This window comes from Polyodon spathula, chromosome 1 (assembly GCF_017654505.1).
Source record: "Polyodon spathula isolate WHYD16114869_AA chromosome 1, ASM1765450v1, whole genome shotgun sequence".
NCBI lineage: Eukaryota > Metazoa > Chordata > Actinopteri > Acipenseriformes > Polyodontidae > Polyodon > Polyodon spathula.
In genome coordinates, this window is record NC_054534.1 from 44,903,264 (window position 1) to 44,921,851 (window position 18,588).

Below are 18,588 nucleotides of genomic sequence, written 5' to 3' on the forward strand. Positions count from 1 at the left end.
TAAATAAGTGTTTACATTAAGTAACAGCATATTAAATATGGTACATACAGTTGTCTAGCTCTTTTTCAGTCTTCTTTTGGGGGAAAAAAGTAGCTACACTGTGCTGTGAATGGGCTGCATTAAAATGTATATAATTTATTAACACAGTACCAGCATCGTATGACGCCTTTCCAGGAGATGGGGATAAAATATAGTGTAGGTGGAGGTAATTATTCAGCATTACTTTATTTGAATTTTATTTGACATAGATAGCATTTTAATCTTTATAAAGAGGAACATTACCTTCTAATTGTTCAGTGTGCCGGATCATCACTACATTATAGACATAGCTTTTGAAAAAAGTTAATTAAACCTTATTTAATATTCCATGAAACAACATATGTAAGTGTTTTCAGTAGCCAATAAACAATTTGGGTGACATTTTACAAACATTCTGCAAACAATCTTTCAAAATAGTAACTCTGTGATCATTATTTTGAAATCATTCTTGTAATCCATTTTTATGGAGGATAAACAGCTGAACTAACTTAGTTTGGCATTTTGAAATCAAAGGAGTAGAGCTAGCTTAGCCCAGTTTGTGGATACTTTTACAGTTTGTATTTATCATTGAATGGCTTTTCATTTGTGATGGGGAATTGCGTACTCAAGTCTTAAGTCCTTTTCTTAACTGTTACATTCACACTGTAGTTCATCTCCACATTCTTAATGTTTGTGTGTGCATGTTTTTTTGTTTTTGTTTGTGTTTTTTAGTATTAAACATATAACAGCAGTATTTACTCAAATTGGGTTGTCCATTTAATATGTTTACATATTATACACACGGATACAAAAATTAGATTGTTATTGCATTACTAAAAGATATATATAAATTTGACTTCATGCCACATTTTAATCAATTATACTGTACAAAAGAGTTTTCCACAATTTTCAAATCTGAATTCCCTTTTACCATTATTTTACTGAAATATATTTTTATTTTCTAGCTCTGTGCCGGTGTTAAATTGTATTTTCTTTTAATTAGGTTTTTGTTTAGCGCAGTTCCTATATGTTTACCCAATGCTGCAGTTGCAGCAAAGATCTTGAAAGTAAGTCACTTCTAAATTTTGTGCATGACCCAAATTTGAAATGTGGTCAAACTTGTAGTTAATACCACTTAAAGAGTAAATGAGTAAATACCACTAAAGAGACCCCTATGATGACTCCCCATTTAAATTCACCTGGATATAAAGATTACATTTTTTCCTTGAGTGATCGTTCTAAGCAGGCTTGACTGTATATGAACAAATACATGGATCTGTGTTCAAAGTAGTCACAATTACTGTTCTGTATAGTGAATGTTTGAAATATTAGACCTTCAATACCTCAGGTCTATTTACAAAAGTTAACTAGGTATCCGCAGATGGGTGAACAGTTTTAATTCAGTATGCCTAAAATATTGTTTAGAAATGTGTAAATGATGTACATATGAGTCCGGGTGTTGTAGATTAACTACAGCATTTTGTTACCTAGATCTTTTAATTTGTAGTGTATGTTAGCATAATATACAGTGATAGATTCACAGGGCTATTGCTTTTAGTGTCATTACAGAGTGCAGTCTTATGCATGCAATGCCTGTGACTGAAGAATGCTTGGAGCTAAAACTCAAGTTTTAAATAAGACAGCTCTTTCACTCATATAAAGATATTACAGGTCATCGTTTTCTCAAATCCTAAACATCTTGTAGAAATTATATTTGAATTGTATTATTTTATTTGTGACCCTCAACAGAGAATGTAGTTTCTCCTGGTTTTATTAGGAACATGACTTAAATATTCTTGTGGTTTACACTTCTCTAGAACCTCCTTCAAGCAGGTACTCTTGCAAACTAGGATTTAAGAGTTTGCGAGACAAACCTATAAACTGTTACTGAGTAATGAAATACTTTATTGGAGGGGTGACTCTGAAGGAGTGCTGTAGTAATACGTTTTTGTTAACGTTTTTCATAATGTCTACCATTCCCCACTGCAAAACATTGTGTGCAGTAGGCGAGAGTATTTTGAATAAATGAAATATGTAAACTGGTGTTTGTGGAGGCTAGGCTAACCCTTGATAATAGCATGTACAGTAGCTGTATATGACAAGTGAAACGTGTGTGAAGCTACGTCCTTATGTATTTAGTATAGTGACACTAGCAAAAGCAGGCATGATGTGACATAGTATAATACCTTGCTGTGACTCTGCATGCTGCTTATTATAATGGATTTTTGTCAAAGTTGGGTCATTTTAGGATCTGGGTGCTTCCCAAGCTTAGGAAATTAACCCATTATTGGAGTGGCATTATTATGGTAAGGGCTAATTCAGTGGAGTTTGACGTTGTACTTGTGTATGAGACGGTCAAAAACATATTCTTGCAAGTCTAGAAGTAGTGATAAGAATAATCTGCTGTCAATGGCTGAATAGGTCAATGAGTCTAAAGATAAAATAAGCTGATAATAATGGATGTTGATAAACTAGTGATTTTCTAAATTTATAGAAATGAGTGCAGGTAGTTTTAAGCACATGGTAAAATGGCAGACACCCGCAACACTGAGCTGGACAAATATGGTATTCTCAAAGGGTCCATATAAACGGACAGATCTTTTAGAAAAAAATGAGCAGTAAAAATGATTGTCATTAGCGGTCAAAGACAGCAGCTATTCAGTACTATCTGTGGAATTTTGTAGGGCCACTTGCAACTTGTCAAACTTGTATCATTGTCACATAAAAACTGTAATAAAAAGCATTCATGCATCAAAGTGAGAAGCACAAGGAGATAAATATCCTGCCAAGTAATTTTTACTGTATGAAATCAAAATCAATCTAGACACATTGCGAGGGGTGAAAAAAAAAACATGCCAGCAAGGTTTATGTTGCCATCCAAACGAAATGGGGGGAAGCTTGGCTTCATGTGCTGTATAGTCTTACAAGGCTTTGGCATGAAACACATGACAAAAAACAGATATGTATGCATTTAATTGAATAAGCATCTCAACACTAAAAACACTACTGTACACGTTGTAGACTTAAATGGATAAAGGTACCTTTTTTGAGGGTAGATTAATTGTATAGAAATACTAATACAGTTAATAAATATGTATGTAACTTATTGCATTTAAGATTGTATTGTTTTTGCTGTGCTGCATTTATCTTGAACAGACATTGCTTGAAGGACTATTGGTGGACACATTGAACGACTGGTAAGGTACTGCAAATGATATGTGTGAATCTAAAGAAATGGTGCCTCTGTATACATATAACTTTTTAATTGTATGCTCAATCTATCTTTGTGCAACTGTATGTTACACATAAAATGTATCATTAAGCTGTTGAAGTTGATTTTGCCAGATTTCACAAGGAGTGTTAAAATTAATTGCAGCATACAGGACCCTATTCACAAAGCGACTCATGAATTATAAGAAGTCTACTTTTATGAATTTAAATAAAGATATTAGCAAAAAACTGTTGTAGTCTGTTCAATACACCAACAACAACTTTTTTTTTTTTTTTTTTTTTTTTTTTTTTTAATGCAATAAAAAAATGCTGAAGAAGCCTACAGGCAAAACATGTTCGTGGACTGAGAACTGCACTTCTTCTTTTTTTTTTTTTTTTTTTTTTTTTTTTTTTTAAAAAAAAGGTTTTTAATTTGAAATAAAGGAAATTTCAAATTTGAGTGCTGACCTTTTTTGATTTCTTTGTAGTTTACGTTTTGGTCTACACACCGCAACAAACAACTTTGTTTACAAAGCGCTGGGTTACTTTGCTTTTTTTTTTTTTGAAATGAAATGAAATAACAAACATGAGTTTGTGAAGAGGACCCATTGTGTCCTGGAACAATAGGTAACCCTCATACACTAATATCGTATTTTACAATATGATGGAACCTTTCACGTTGTGTGAGTCAATATGTAACTTAATGTAATTTCTTGCTTAAATACTATCATGATACCCTGGGTATTTTAATGTTCCTTTGCACAGAATTTCATCTAAAATAGTAGCATGTAGGAACATCACGTACTTAACATTTGTAAGATACAAAAAGAAACAGATATATTATCAGTAATTTATTTGGTTAATAGTACAGCTTTCTAACTTCAAAATGAAGACCAACACCCCTCTTTGGTTTTCAGCTTTATTTCTAAAAAGCAGTTACAATTTAATGACTTTTTTTTTTTCTTTTTTAAGTAGGCTATGACGGTGATCGGTACCACAAACGTGTATACATTTTTTTCTTTTTTTACTTTTAGAAATCTTTAAACTCAATTTCATACCTGTTAAACTGTTGGTCCATGTTTCTTTTTTTTTGTCATTTTAGGTTAACATTACATGCCACAGGTATTAATAAAATATATATTTGGTTTAATTGTACTGCGAACAATGGTCAGCAAAACAGGGCACTTGGCATTTGATGTGATTAACTGGGTTCTTCTGAAATATTGTTCTGTCAACTGAATTGACAGTTTTATTAAACGAAGTACTGCTTTTCTCTATTGTAGATTACATTGCATTACTACAGTCCATTATGACAGTATGAATGGGTCAGAAATGAAATCATCTAGGCAGAATGTTTAATTTATGAAGGCTATTTTTTTCGTCAAGTTATGGTCAGTGTCCTTGTAATGTCATTTATTTATTGTTTGGAGCTGTTTTTTTTTTAAAGTTCAGATATAGCTACTCATCTCATAAATTAATGTTGTTTTTATTGTATAGAGCAATACATTTAAGACCTGTGTTCACCTTTACAGTTGTCAATTACCAGCTTTTTTATCAAGTGAAATAAAAGTTTTTCCTTGCAGAAATATCTCCTGCTTGTATTCTTCCATGCTTTCTTTTAAGAAATCTCTTTTTGAAGCATATACCAATGGAAATACATAAGTCTGTATAAATAATGTGCTACATTATTACAAGGACAAGCCAAGGGTCTTCTAAAAACTATTTTATATTTCAAGCATTTGTACAAAATACCTGGGTACTTCAGTAAATGTCAGTCATCGGCATACATACTGTTAAAGCAACACATACATTTTCAGAAACGTGCCCCAAAGCAATGGCTAGTGTAGATGATACCTCTGTACTGTGAGGCTGATAAGAAAGGGGGGTAATCTAATCTTTCATGTTCTAATGAATGGCAAATGCCATCAAGTGTCAGCTGTGTTTCGATCAAGCTACAGATACTTTGGGGGGCATACCCCCTCACCAAGCTTATTCAGTAGAGTACCTCAGGGTGAATGTTGTCATGGTAACCTACTAAAGACTTCTATTCAAACCTGTTAAAGTAAAATTCTAGTAGCAGTTAAATGTGACATCACATGAATCTTACAGATAATAAAAAAAAAAAAAACAATGAGGAAAACACTAATATTAAGATTTGAAAATAAAAAGGATCCAAAGCCTGCATTTTGAATAAACCAAGTGGTAAACTGAATGTGCAAAGTACAAAATACAAAAGGAACATTGAAAAAGCATTCTGTACACGGTGCAGATCACAAATATACTGGCTTGACAACAGCTGTTCTTGAATTACAATTGGCTGTCCTCTGGTCCTGTGCAAACACCATATTCACATGTCCTTACTGTAGAAGCCATATAATACGGATAACAATCCTGCACAGCTTAACCATTTCTGCGAGGTAGGAAAAAGGTTCAAATATGAAGCCTGATTCAGGAGCTCATAATCAAGCTGTCTTTTGAAGTTAACCGTGTACTGTATTTGGTGCCGTTTTAGTTTCTATTACTGTAATTGATAGTTTGTTAAGCTTTAAATTATATAAAATATATGTGGTGCAAATGATATTTTACAGTTCTAACAAAAAAACATGTTCTGACAAGATTTTGCTAATGCTGAGTTAATGTGTTAAATTTGAATGTGATATTTGACAAACAACAAACAATAATTGCAGCAAAGACTGATGACAGACGCAGCAAGAAGTGCATATTCCTCGATGGCCTCTGATGAGGATGCCAGCCGGTCCAGACCCACAGTGATAATTGGTGTCTGTTGCACTTGAAGAGAGTTGATTCTGTTTGTGGCTGATACCTTACATACTGCAAAGTGGACACAACCAATAAACCCCTCCCATGCATTGCACTACCTACTGTGGGCCACTGATGGCAGATTTGAACTCTGCCCACATAGTTACTGTAAATTAACATATTTTCTTTCAGGATTGGAAAATGGCATACATTTTTCACCTAAGCAACCTTCCACATGGTCAGTTCTTTTCTTTTGTCTCTTTCTTCATATTATTTAGCATGCTGTATGGTTTTGTATCACAGTAATGTGCTACCAGCAGTCCGGTTGAAAGTTGCTGGACAAAGTAAAGCAAAAGCCTGGTACTGACCAATGAGGTCAGTCTTTGGGTCATGAGCTGAATAGGACTAAACTGTACATCAAAAGAATGATATTACAGCCTTAAAAACCACTTGGTATATGAAAAGAAAATCCATCAGAATTCATTTTAAACGCAGGGGTACTTCGAATACCATTTAGTAAATGAACCCTTCACGTTTAGGCTAATTTTGATTGTTAAGTAGTTGGCTGGAGACCAAATCCACGACTGTTTAAAAGAGCTCCAACCAAGACAGCATATACATTGTGGTCAACATACGTTCTCCAGAGATGGTCACTTCCAGCCCCTAAAGTAAAATTGGGCAAATAAGGGAGAACCTGTTTTGCTTATGCATAATTATGTGTTTCTAGATGGAAGAAGCATATGGAATCTTTTGATCACAGAGAAAAACATTTTCATAATTGAAGAGGATGGCATTAGAGTAGTTTGTGTTTCCAGATTATACTGCCCACTGCAGGATGCTAATTAATATATATACAGGGGTTGGATAAACATCTGCCATAGTGCTGTCAATAAGTTTCAGGGTTCACCATGGGGAGGCAGCAAGGCACTGATTCTGGAAAGTGTTTTTCTGGAGGTATGCGTGGGAAGTCATTGGCATTTACTAACTTCAAATGCTTATTAGTAAGTCTCGCTCCAGATATTACCTTTGCTGCTTTAGAGGGATTTGAGGATTATCTTAACCCTGCGTGTTCTAACAATAAATATATTCTGCATTTGCAAAACATATTAAAGAACTACAGTATATGTCATATTACTGGAATTAGTCGGTCCAGCCACCTAATTAAAACAATGTTGAATCAATCCAATTTGGGAATAATGCAAAGCAGTTTAATAAGTCGTGTGGTCTAAGTGGAGTCTATAGATCCTGAGCCGTAATTTGGCAGCACCAGCATTTCTTTACGACTTGAGCAGAGATATCTGGTGTACTGGTGTCTGTGACTGCTACTACAACAGGGTCAGAGTACAATCATCTCCAAAAAACAATTGCTGAGGAGTCTACAGGGGAAAATAAAGTTTTTAATAACAACTGGTAGGCATCAATAGTCTGCCATGGAACTCGTACATCTACCATGGATCACTCCGTCCCCAGATCTCAGTCCAATTTAGCATCTGTGTAATGACCTGGAGTGTCAAATTTGTCAGTGCCTGCATGTGCTAACTTTTGTGAACGGCACTGTAAGTCTGCAGGAAGCATACAAAGGACAACACAGTACCACGGGTGTTCCTTTAAAGTCTAACACTTGGTTTCACAGATCTTGCTTTGCAGTAATCTTGCAACTAATTTATGGCTAGTTTCACAGCCTAGCACGGTTAGCACCAATCTTTACCTAAGGTAGCATTAGGCAGTCCAACATTAGTGTTCGGGTCTGTGAATGCAGCTCTTAGTGTCCATTCAACCCACTTCTGTCTGTACAATTTATGATAATACTGTACATATATTTAAATCAGTCAGACTGTAATATTTTTTTTAGATTCCCTAAGATTTATTTTCTTCTTTTTAATCTTTGAGAAAACATATATAGCCCCTTAAACTATGACTTAACAATACATATGGCTTTAATACAGATATGTTTTATACAGATTCTTCACAAGCACTTGTGGCTTATTTACTGACAGCCCATATTTATAAGAATTCCTGGAGCTTACACACACCCACCATCTAAATTGCCAAAATGGTTTAATAGATCAATTAAAAAAAATATTCAGCGAAAAAAGGCACTTTACAGAGCATTAAAAAAGGACCAAAAAGAAAGTACACAGAAAGAGTACACAGAACTGCAAATGCAAGTCAAAAAGGAAGTTAGAAAGGCCAAGAGAGAAATAGAAATGAACATTGCTAAGGGAGCTAAAACCAATTCCAAAATGTTTTTCCAATATTACAACAGCAAGAGAACATTCAAAGAGGAGATTAAATGTTTAAGAGATACAAATGGCAAAATCGTAGAGGAAGAAAAAAAAATAGCAAATATGTTAAATGATTACTTTTCACAAGTTTTTACAAAGGAAGATACTGACAACATGCCCCACATGTCATCCAGTTCCTATCCAGTTTTAAATAACTTTAGCATAACTGAGGCAGAAGTGTTAAAGGGACTAGGAGCTCTTAAAATAAACAAATCCCCTGGGCCGGATGAGATCCTCCCAGTAGTACTCAAAGAAATGAAAGAAGTAATTTACAAACCGCTAACCAAGATCATGCAGCAGTCTCTTGACACAGGGGTGGTACCGACAGACTGGAAAATTGCAAACGTAATACCGATCCACAAAAAGGGAAACAAAACTGATCCAGGTAACTACAGACCAGTAAGCCTGACTTCTATTATATGCAAACTTATGGAAACTATAATAAGAGCCAAAATGGAAAATTACCTATATGGTAACAGAGTACTGGGAGACAGTCAACATGGTTTTAGGAAAGGGAGATCGTGTCTAACTAACTTGCTTGATTTTTTTGAGGATGCAACATCGATAATGGATAATTGCAAAGCATATGACATGGTTTATTTAGATTTCCAGAAAGCTTTTGACAAAGTCCCGCACAAAAGATTAATTCTCAAACTGAACGCAGTTGGGATTCAAGGAAACACATGTACATGGATTAGGGAGTGGTTAACATGTAGAAAACAGAAAGTACTGATTAGAGGAAAAACCTCAGAATGGAGTGTGGTAACCAGCGGTGTACCACAGGGATCAGTATTAGGTCCTCTGCTATTCCTAATCTACATTAATGATTTAGATTCTGGTATAGTAAGCAAACTTGTTAAATTTGCAGACGACACAAAAGTAGGAGGAGTGGCAAACACTGTTGCAGCAGCAAAGGTCATTCAAAATGATCTAGACAAGATTCAGAACTGGGCAGACACATGGCAAATGACATTTAATAGAGAAAAGTGTAAGGTACTGCACGCAGGAAATAAAAATGTACATTATAAATATCATATGGGAGATATTGAAATTGGAGAAGGAATCTATGAAAAAGACCTAGGAGTTTTTGTTGACTCAGAAATGTCTTCATCTAGGCAATGTGGGGAAGCTATAAAAAAGGCTAACAAGATGCTCGGATACATTGTGAAAAGTGTTGAATTTAAATCAAGGGAAGTAATGTTAAAACTGTACAATGCACTTGTAAGACCTCATCTTGAATATTGTGTGCAGTTCTGGTCACCTCGCTATAAAAAAGATATTGCTGCTCTAGAAAGAGTGCAAAGAAGAGCGACCAGAATTATTCCGGGCTTAAAAGGCATGTCATATGCAGACAGGCTAAAAGAATTGAATCTGTTCAGTCTTGAACAAAGAAGACTACGTGGCGACCTAATTCAAGCATTCAAAATTCTAAAAGGTATTGACAGTGTCGACCCAAGGGACTTTTTCAGCCTGAAAAAAGAAACAAGGACCAGGGGTCACAAATGGAGTTTAGAAAAAGGGGCATTCAGAACAGAAAATAGGAGACACTTTTTTACACAGAGAATTGTGAGGGTCTGGAATCAACTCCCCAGTAATGTTGTTGAAGCTGACACCCTGGGATCCTTCAAGAAGCTGCTTGATGAGATTTTGGGATCAATAAGCTACTAACAACCAAACGAGCAAGATGGGCCGAATGGCCTCCTCTCGTTTGTAAACTTTCTTATGTTCTTATGTTCTTATATCTGTTCATAAACAAATTGATTGCACACAAGGTGGCAGTCTGAACAGAAGCACACTGGAGATTCTGTTGAGCACAGACTATATAAGTGCAGCCTTCTATCTGCAAAAACGCAAATGCAGTCATCATGCCACAGGCAGCAGGTTCCACAGAACTAAATGACACTTGTATGAAACATAGGTAATTGTATAAGTTTACTACATGTTATACCACCAGTGAGTGTTTTATAGTATGTATGAATATAACAAAAGCAAATAAATAAAATATCTCCAACACATGATATTACATCTAATATCAATTGCTAGCATAATGCTACTGTATTTAGCAAACCCACATACTGCTTTTAATGATAATAAGAAATTGGGGTTCACTTGTGAGACAATAGTCATACACCAATGCAAGTTACTGCACGTGCAGACGAGATTTTGACCCTCACCTCAACAAGCATTTCAATATTGAGAAATGCTCTGCATTATTGATTAAAGAGTTGTCTTTGTTCTGTGTAGATGACTACAGCTACAGTATCTAATAAACACACATGTTTATAAACAACTCTGAACCACTACAAATCATACTTCTACTGGAGGATTTACAATGTTGCAACAAATAATCACGCAAAAACAACAACAACGACGGATATAGGAAGACTCGACTTAAAAACGAAAGTATAGGGTAGAATGTATTGAAAATGAATCCTAGTATTACATTTAAACGGTAGGTCTATTTATAGTGTCAAAAAACAAAACCAACAACTGGTTAAAGCTGACGCATCTTTTTTTTTTTTTTTTTTTTTCTTTGTATGCATTTTGTCAATTTTCTGTTGCTATTTTCTACATATTAAAGGCCGCTCAGGATGGCAATACCGTAATTCAAATATTAACATGGAGTGTGGTATATCAGCATATTAAAGCAACATTATATCATCAATTATTGAGCAATTAAATACTTTTTTTTTTTTTTTTATATATACAATGTCAAGCTTGGTGATCTCGAGTGTACACTGTTGGATATTAGATCCATCTATCTAAAGATATTTAAATGCAATATTCGTGTTCCAGTAACAAAGATAATGGACGAGATTGCTAATTGTTTGCTTTGTTAAATAGATTAATTGTACATGCTTCATACGCCTGGGATGGACAAAGGTTATTCAGCACAAGGGCACAGAGTAAAGAATGTATCCTCACAGTATCATATTTTGAAACAATGCGGAACCTCGGTACACAATATAAAACAAAATCGCAGTTTTCTGTGTTGAGGCGTTAATGTAAAAAAATCAGCCGTATTATCAATAACATATATTACAGATAGTGCGAGTTGTTGCAGAAAAGCCCGTGCAAACAGATGCAGTCATCGTCATTTGGCCAGTCAAGTAATACAGTTTCGCCTCTTACTAAGATTATTTTCGCATTGTTTGTAATCCCTTCTGATGTCACTGGAAGGAGGGGCCGCGAGCGCACACACACTGACAGCTGGTACTGAAGAGGGGAAGATGGTGGAGCTGCATAGAGGGGCAAGATCAGAGGGTTATTTGCTGCAATAGTTCTTCTGATGAACAGGTAAGAGGTGTATTGTTTGTATAACAAGGCAAATCTTTAGTTATATATATTATATATATATATATATAGGATATATATATAATATATTAATATATAATATATATATTATATATATAATATGGAATATTATATATATATATTACTTAAGGTCTCCATGCAGAAATAGTCATGGCACTACTTGTAAAAACACCTGGGAGATAAGCTTTACAGTACAGCCAGTGGGCCTTTCTGGTGCTTATCAATGAACATATATATATATTGGCACTGTTGACAAAGTTTTCGAGTCAAAAGCTATTCGGGGGTAGTGGCTCGAGACAGATGACACTACAGCACTTCACGCTTCTCATCATGGCCACAGAACAAACGAAGTGATTTCTAGCACAGATTATGTATAGGATCGAGCATAGTAGGTATCTTTAAAATCTTTTCTTTTTTTTTTTTTTTTTTTTAACAAGACCTGTTATTCTGCGATACAAGAATAGTGGTATTGTATACTATTTTTTTTGGTGGTGGTGGGTGCAGTCTTGGGATGCTCTAGGCTAAATCACATTGTATGTATCTACGGTGAGTTTTATTAAATCAGTTTGTTTTGATGTATCTCTACCGTATGTATAATACGGTTAATGTAGTGCATGATTAGAATAATTAACCGAAAAAAAAATATTAATGGGCTAACTACTCAAATTAAGGGATGTTAAGGGAGTCGGAAAACAAGAATTGGAAAATACATTATTTTGACATTCCGTATTGCCGTCTATCTTGTCAGCAGCAGCAAACCACTGCGATGCGTGCGCTTGAGGGTTGTTAAGGTGTTACTGCAGCTGCGGGCTCTTGTACGGGTCCAGGGGGACCTGCGCCTGCTGCTGCCGCTGCCAAATAGTGCACAACACATACAGCTGAATGGCGACCGCAGAGTACGCCTGCGCCTTACTGACTATGGACAGACTTCCTGCCAAATACTCACCCAGTTGGTGGTGTGTTTGCTTCAATTGAGGGGAACGTTCATAGACATTCAGCTGCGGAAAAAGTGATACATTATTATGAACAAAAGCATGTATATGTATGCATATTTTTCTTTTTAAAGTGATTTTTCCAGTAGTCTGTAGCAATGCAACCTTTTTGCCAATAGGGATCAATTGCAACGAACCTTTAATTTAGTGCGGACTAACTACGGTAATAACGTCTCAGCACCACCCCAGCTGCGTAGTAACTAGTGCCAGTTGCAACGAAAAAATATGAGGAACAAAGTTGGGGATCGGGTGGGGTTGTAGGTTCAAGATCTGAGTGATTGGTTTCAGCAGATTATATATTTTAAGTGTTATTTGTCGTTACAAGATCGAAATATATATTTTTTTCAGAAGCACAGCATCATAATTATTATGTTGTTATTATTAAAATGTTATGAACTTAGCAAATGAGGTACAGAAATGTACGCACGAAAGTAAATATTAAGGCTGAATTGCATAAGAATATTAAACTAGATTCCCATGTAAATTCTAAGTTTCTAAAACATTACCAGAATGAATGGAGCTGCTTTAGAGGATAAACACAACTGTTATTAGTCATCGTTATTTAATTCACACACAAAACAAATGCATTCATTTATAGGACCAAAGGTGTGTTGTACAATGTGTAGACTAGGTGTAAATCAAATCAGAAATGCTAATTACATATTTCAGGTATTGCCAATAAAAGCTTAATTTCTCAGTACATCCATACGAAGGCAATCATGGCCAGTAGTCGTGTGCAAAATTATACAATGGAGCAAAAACTTTATTTCATAGAGTGTATAAAATATTTTACTGAAACTGTGGAGGGTGGCTGAAATGATTCTACAGCAATTCTGCAGCACACAACTGCATTGAATACACGTGTAAGCAGATTGAATGCTGTCTTCCCCGAGAGGTGGCCCGGTGCAGCAGAAAATTAAAAAAATCTGTGGAAGAGGCTGAAAGTAGAGACATTATTATTATTATTATTATTATTATTATTATTATTATTATTATTATTATTATTATTTATAAAATAGGCCCACGTTAAGTTGAATAAGGAGGAAACTTTTTTTGCAAATGTTTTTTTTAAGAAGATTTGAAATCATTTTGTATCATTTTTGGATATGAATAGTTCAGTTTCATAAAAGCTGACAATGCATTTGGGGATTTTTCATATTTGTTCCAGTTATAGTACGATACCACAAGTCTTCAATCTGCAGAAATTGCTAGATAAAGGCCACCACACGAGGCAATTTTGTCGCCTGAAATATGTCGGTCCGACAAAATCGCCCCATTGATAAATCGTCTCTCGTCTGCGAGACACAACAGGTTGTCAGAGAATAAAGCTCCCATCTATTCTGGCGACAAGTCACTCAGAATGAATCAATAAGCGCGGCTGTTGTTGACGCATGATAAAAGTCATTCAAAGAACTTGGAGAAATGGTGTCTGTAGTTACATGGCAATGAGAGTGCATTAAGAAATTCATAGGTTTCTATCTCACATTACTGTACAATGCAAAAAAAAGATGATTTAAAATTGAAACTAAATGGTTTGGTGCTTTTTTTTTTTTTTTTTTTTTTTTTTTACCGTCGTCCTACTTCGTACACAATTAAAATACCAGATAATAATTGTTTTACAATAAACAGAATTGCTGTCAGCCATGGCCCACGCCAAAGGAATAAACCCCTAGTTTATCTTAATTTGTTTTGGTTATTCTCTGTCTCGGTCGTTTCCACTACACTTCTCAAACACAATCCTCTTGCCAGCTTGCCTGGTCGTTACAATACTATACAGTACCTTACATATATGACACACACTTATAAAAATAAATAAAAATACATTGTACGCCAATCTGCAATAATTTTCGATTGGTATATGCTACTATAGTTCATATGCTTGTGTGTATATATACACACAGAGCATATTAACTGTTTTTCAAAACAAAGAGTTGCAGAAGCACATAAAACCGGCAGTCCTCATTCTGCCATTGTCTCACTGGACACAAAAATCGCCCTGTGCATGGTGAGAAGGTTCTTTTGATAAATCACTGACGACACATCGCCAGTAACAAAAATCACCCCGTGTATGGTGAGAAGGTTCTCATGATAAATCACTGAATCACATCGCCGGTGACAAAAATCACCCTGTGTATGGTGGCCTTAAGGTTGCATTCACTCTGGGTCTGTTTCAAACGTTCGTTTAGTTTGAAACAATGTATCAATGTACTTGCTGTTCACACTTGTCTATGAACAAAGGGACCGAGTTCACTTGGATGTGAATTAAAGTTTTTTGGTCCCTTTCCATTTTTTAAGGACCGAGTTCGTTTGTGTTCACAATGCAGTTGGCTCGTTTTATATGCCGTGTGAACCAGGGACTCGGTTCTATATTGCGACTTCATAAGTTAAAATCCGATATGTCTTATGACCAGTTACCACTTGGTTCTTCGGTCACCCTAAAACCTGTCTAGAGGTGCCTAGAGACACCTGGGGAAGCGTCTGGAGGCACCCCGGGGCGACCAGGGAAGCCCAGAGGCGCCAGGGATGAATATTTGAATGCCTGAAGTGTTCTAAGCATGTTCGCTGCCCTATAAAATCTCTATCCATCCATCCATCCGTATAATGTTGCATGTTTGTAGAATGAAAACATAGGAAGCCCGTTTTAGGCACCAATGGTACTTTAATTTTAACACTTCAATATCTGTCTCTATCTGTCATCTACATTTTTCTGCTTCATAAAAGAAAATATCAGTCCTAGTACACCTGAATTGTCAATGTCAGCGGCAATACATTAAGGACAACACCATATGGTAGTCCCTTGCTAAAAAATGTCAATGTGTCCAATTTAAAACAAACCGCATACACACACATTTGTGTGTATTTATTTTAAATGTAAAAGTCGTTGTGCTAAAATAACATTAATGTGTTCTCTGTACACATTACATAATGTACGAATATAACGCTGTAATAGGTTTATACAGTATAGTACTAGGCTACAAATCAAATTAATAGTGCACTTTATTGTTATTTTAGTCTATAGGCCACCACTAAGAAATCAAATACAATTACATTGTGCTGATACATTGTTGTATGACACATAGATAATAAAAGATGACTTCAAATATTTTAGCATATTTTCTTTTTATCCTATTTCATCAGCAATTATCCCAAAATAGATCACCGTTCCGCATTGTACGTTACAGGAAATATAGCCTACTGCAAACACTTTATAGATATAAAAACATTTTACAATTTACAGACACTTTGTAAAACACAGCTGTTGAGTTTACATAGCCCTTATACATCCTGTTCTTAATTTTAACGATTTGTGGGCTGCTTATATCTATCTGTTCTTTCATTTATTTTCTTCTATTTTGTGTCAGTGTAACAACCGTCACTTAAACTGTTGCAAAATACTGAAGGCGCTGCGATGAACTGAAATAAACTCGAGGGGTTGGTTGCACAAAACACCTGAAGTATTAAATTTAATCATAACACATAAGGATACATGTACCCTTAACTGGGGTATTGACTTCAGTGTGTTGAGCTCCTGAGTGAGTGAGGTAGGTAGGTATGTATGTATATGTATACGCATATATAAGTGAGACAGCATCTCCTGGAATCCACACATTTATCTCATCAAAACCTCATCACAGACAAAGTGGGCTGTAACAATGTGCCAATGAAATTTAACAATGTAAAATTGTTAGCTAGGTTTTACATTTTAGTGACTTACTATATCCTAAATTGTAAAACTATTTTTGCAGTGGTACAGAAATAGGCTACACATTTAAAAAATGGACTTACTCTGTAATGGAAAAAGTATCCTAATGTTAAAAGGGGTGCTAGTGTTGTATTGCTATTTCATTTATAATACACACAGCGCGTGGTGTTGTAGATTTTGTGACTGGAATGTAAGCAGGATGGAGGAACAGTGTGTCAGTCTAGATATTGTTTGAGATGTTTCTGTATTGGGCCACAGCTATGGACAGAACAGAGAGATGTAAAGTCAGAAGTGTTTAGAGAATAAAAAAAATAACTAAGGGAAGCATGCTAGCAAACCTGTAAGTGAAGCCAACTGCTTAATAAATGTGTGTTGTTTTGTTAAAGTTGTATCGAGTTGCCTAAATCATTATTAAAAGTAAGTGGTAATGAAACACATAGAAGGAAGTTGATGTTGTATGTTTGGTTGCAGGTTTGCTACAGGCTAAAGAACATTAAATGTACTTGCTGTGTCTCTCTTTCCTGGTACATTAATACATAATACGTGACTATTATTTTTATTAGTAATAATAATAATAATAATAATAATAATATAATATAATAATAACTAGAACTGCCAGGCAGTTTTACGGCTCCCAAGCCCCAGTATCACTACCCCCAGGCAGTCATGATTAACGCGAGTTTCTTAAAAGTCATTTGTATTGCTAGTGTCAAGGATGATGCTTGTGAAGTTTCTAGTTAGTCAAGTAAACAGTTTGTCAACTGAGGCAGTTTTAAATTTCAGATGAAAACATACACCTGGCGAGCCATCTTGTTTTATAAAACAACCATTTTGACATTTGTATTCCAGTGTTACTGGGACAATAACTACCATTTTTGGAGTTTGTTGGTCAAATGGTGTTCAAATAGCAGCAGTTTGTTGTTAAGGACCCATTTCGATAAGATTTGTGGCAGCCATTTTGACATTAAAATTTATCGCAGAAACTTTTGCTTCGCAAACTTAATGCAGGTTTGGATGCTGATGATATTTGCCAAGTGTCAGATCAATCGCTTCACCGGTTCCCAAGAAGATTTCAAAAGTTTTTAAAAAAAATGCGTCAAATGGACATTTTTGTTTCTGGTCAACACAATTTTTTAAAAGTCAGTTGTATTGATACAGTATCAGGGAAGATGCTTGTGAAGTTTGGAGTTAGTCAAGTAAATCGTTTGTCAACTGACGCAGGTTTAAATTTCAAATGTAAATGTATAAGTGGCGGCCATCTTGTTTTATTAAACATCACCATTTTCATATATTTGTATCCCATTGTTACTGGGACAATAATTACCAAGTTTGGAGTTTGTTGAACAAACGGTTTTCAAACAGCAGCAGTTTGTTGATAGGGGTGCGTTTCGGTAAGATTTGTGGCAGACATTTTGACATTAAAATTCATCACAGCAACTGCTGCTTTGCAAACTTGATGCAGGTTTGGACGCTGATGATATATGCTTAGTTTCAGATCAATCGCTTCACTGGTTCCCAAGAAGATTTTTGAAAGATATTATCGAAAAATGTGTCACAGTGCCAATCGCAAGGACGCAGCAGCAAAATTTTTTCAGCATTTGACAGCCAATGTATCCAGCTTGTTACCTGCCAAGTCAGAACCTGATCAGGCACACAGCCTCAAAGCAGCAGTTTAAAGTTTTGGAAAAAAAATAATAACAGTAACAATAGTTACTAATAGTAACTAATAATAATCACTGCACGAAAAAAATGGTTTACAAATTGTGTAAACCTATTGTAAAACTATACAAACTTAAAGTTTGCAAATGTTGCAAACCTATTGTGAACTATAAGTTTTACAAATGGTTTACTAGACCAAGAACCTAATGGAGGTCTTATGTTCCATTTGGACTGAAGGTTTTCACATTAGTAAACTAATGGTTTATAAACTATACCAACCTATTATAAAATATACAAACTTAAAGTTTGCAAAATATGCACACATGTTGCAAACCTATTTTAATCCTTATTTTTATTAGACCAAGAACCATGGAGGTCTTATAGTCCATTTGGACCTCATGTTTGCAGATTAGTAAAATAATGGTTTACAAACTATGTAAACCTTTCCAAATGTATTGTTTAGAACGGTTTGCATAAATTGAATTGTAAACAATATTTTTTCATCAGGTTTACAAAGCGATAAACTTATTCCCACATTATGTCCTTTTGGACATTAAGTCTTTTGAATGGTTTACACATACCATTTTAGCCTGTTTTTTGCATTACCTCTAAACAGCTGTGCACATATCCAGACATTAAATTTACC

General features: G+C 35.2%; 1 protein-coding gene across 2 annotated transcripts in view; it reads left to right on the forward strand.

Moving 5' to 3' along the window:
- The first annotated feature begins 11,489 nt into the window (after positions 1–11,489).
- The window catches only part of LOC121319230 (amyloid-beta A4 precursor protein-binding family A member 1-like), a 112,965-nt gene continuing 105,866 nt past the window's right edge, over positions 11,490–18,588 (forward strand). For both annotated transcript variants that reach the window (XM_041256443.1, XM_041256452.1), the window contains exon 1: positions 11,490–11,570. The gene's annotated coding sequence lies outside the window, so the exon portion shown is untranslated. The remainder of the gene's footprint in view (positions 11,571–18,588) is intronic.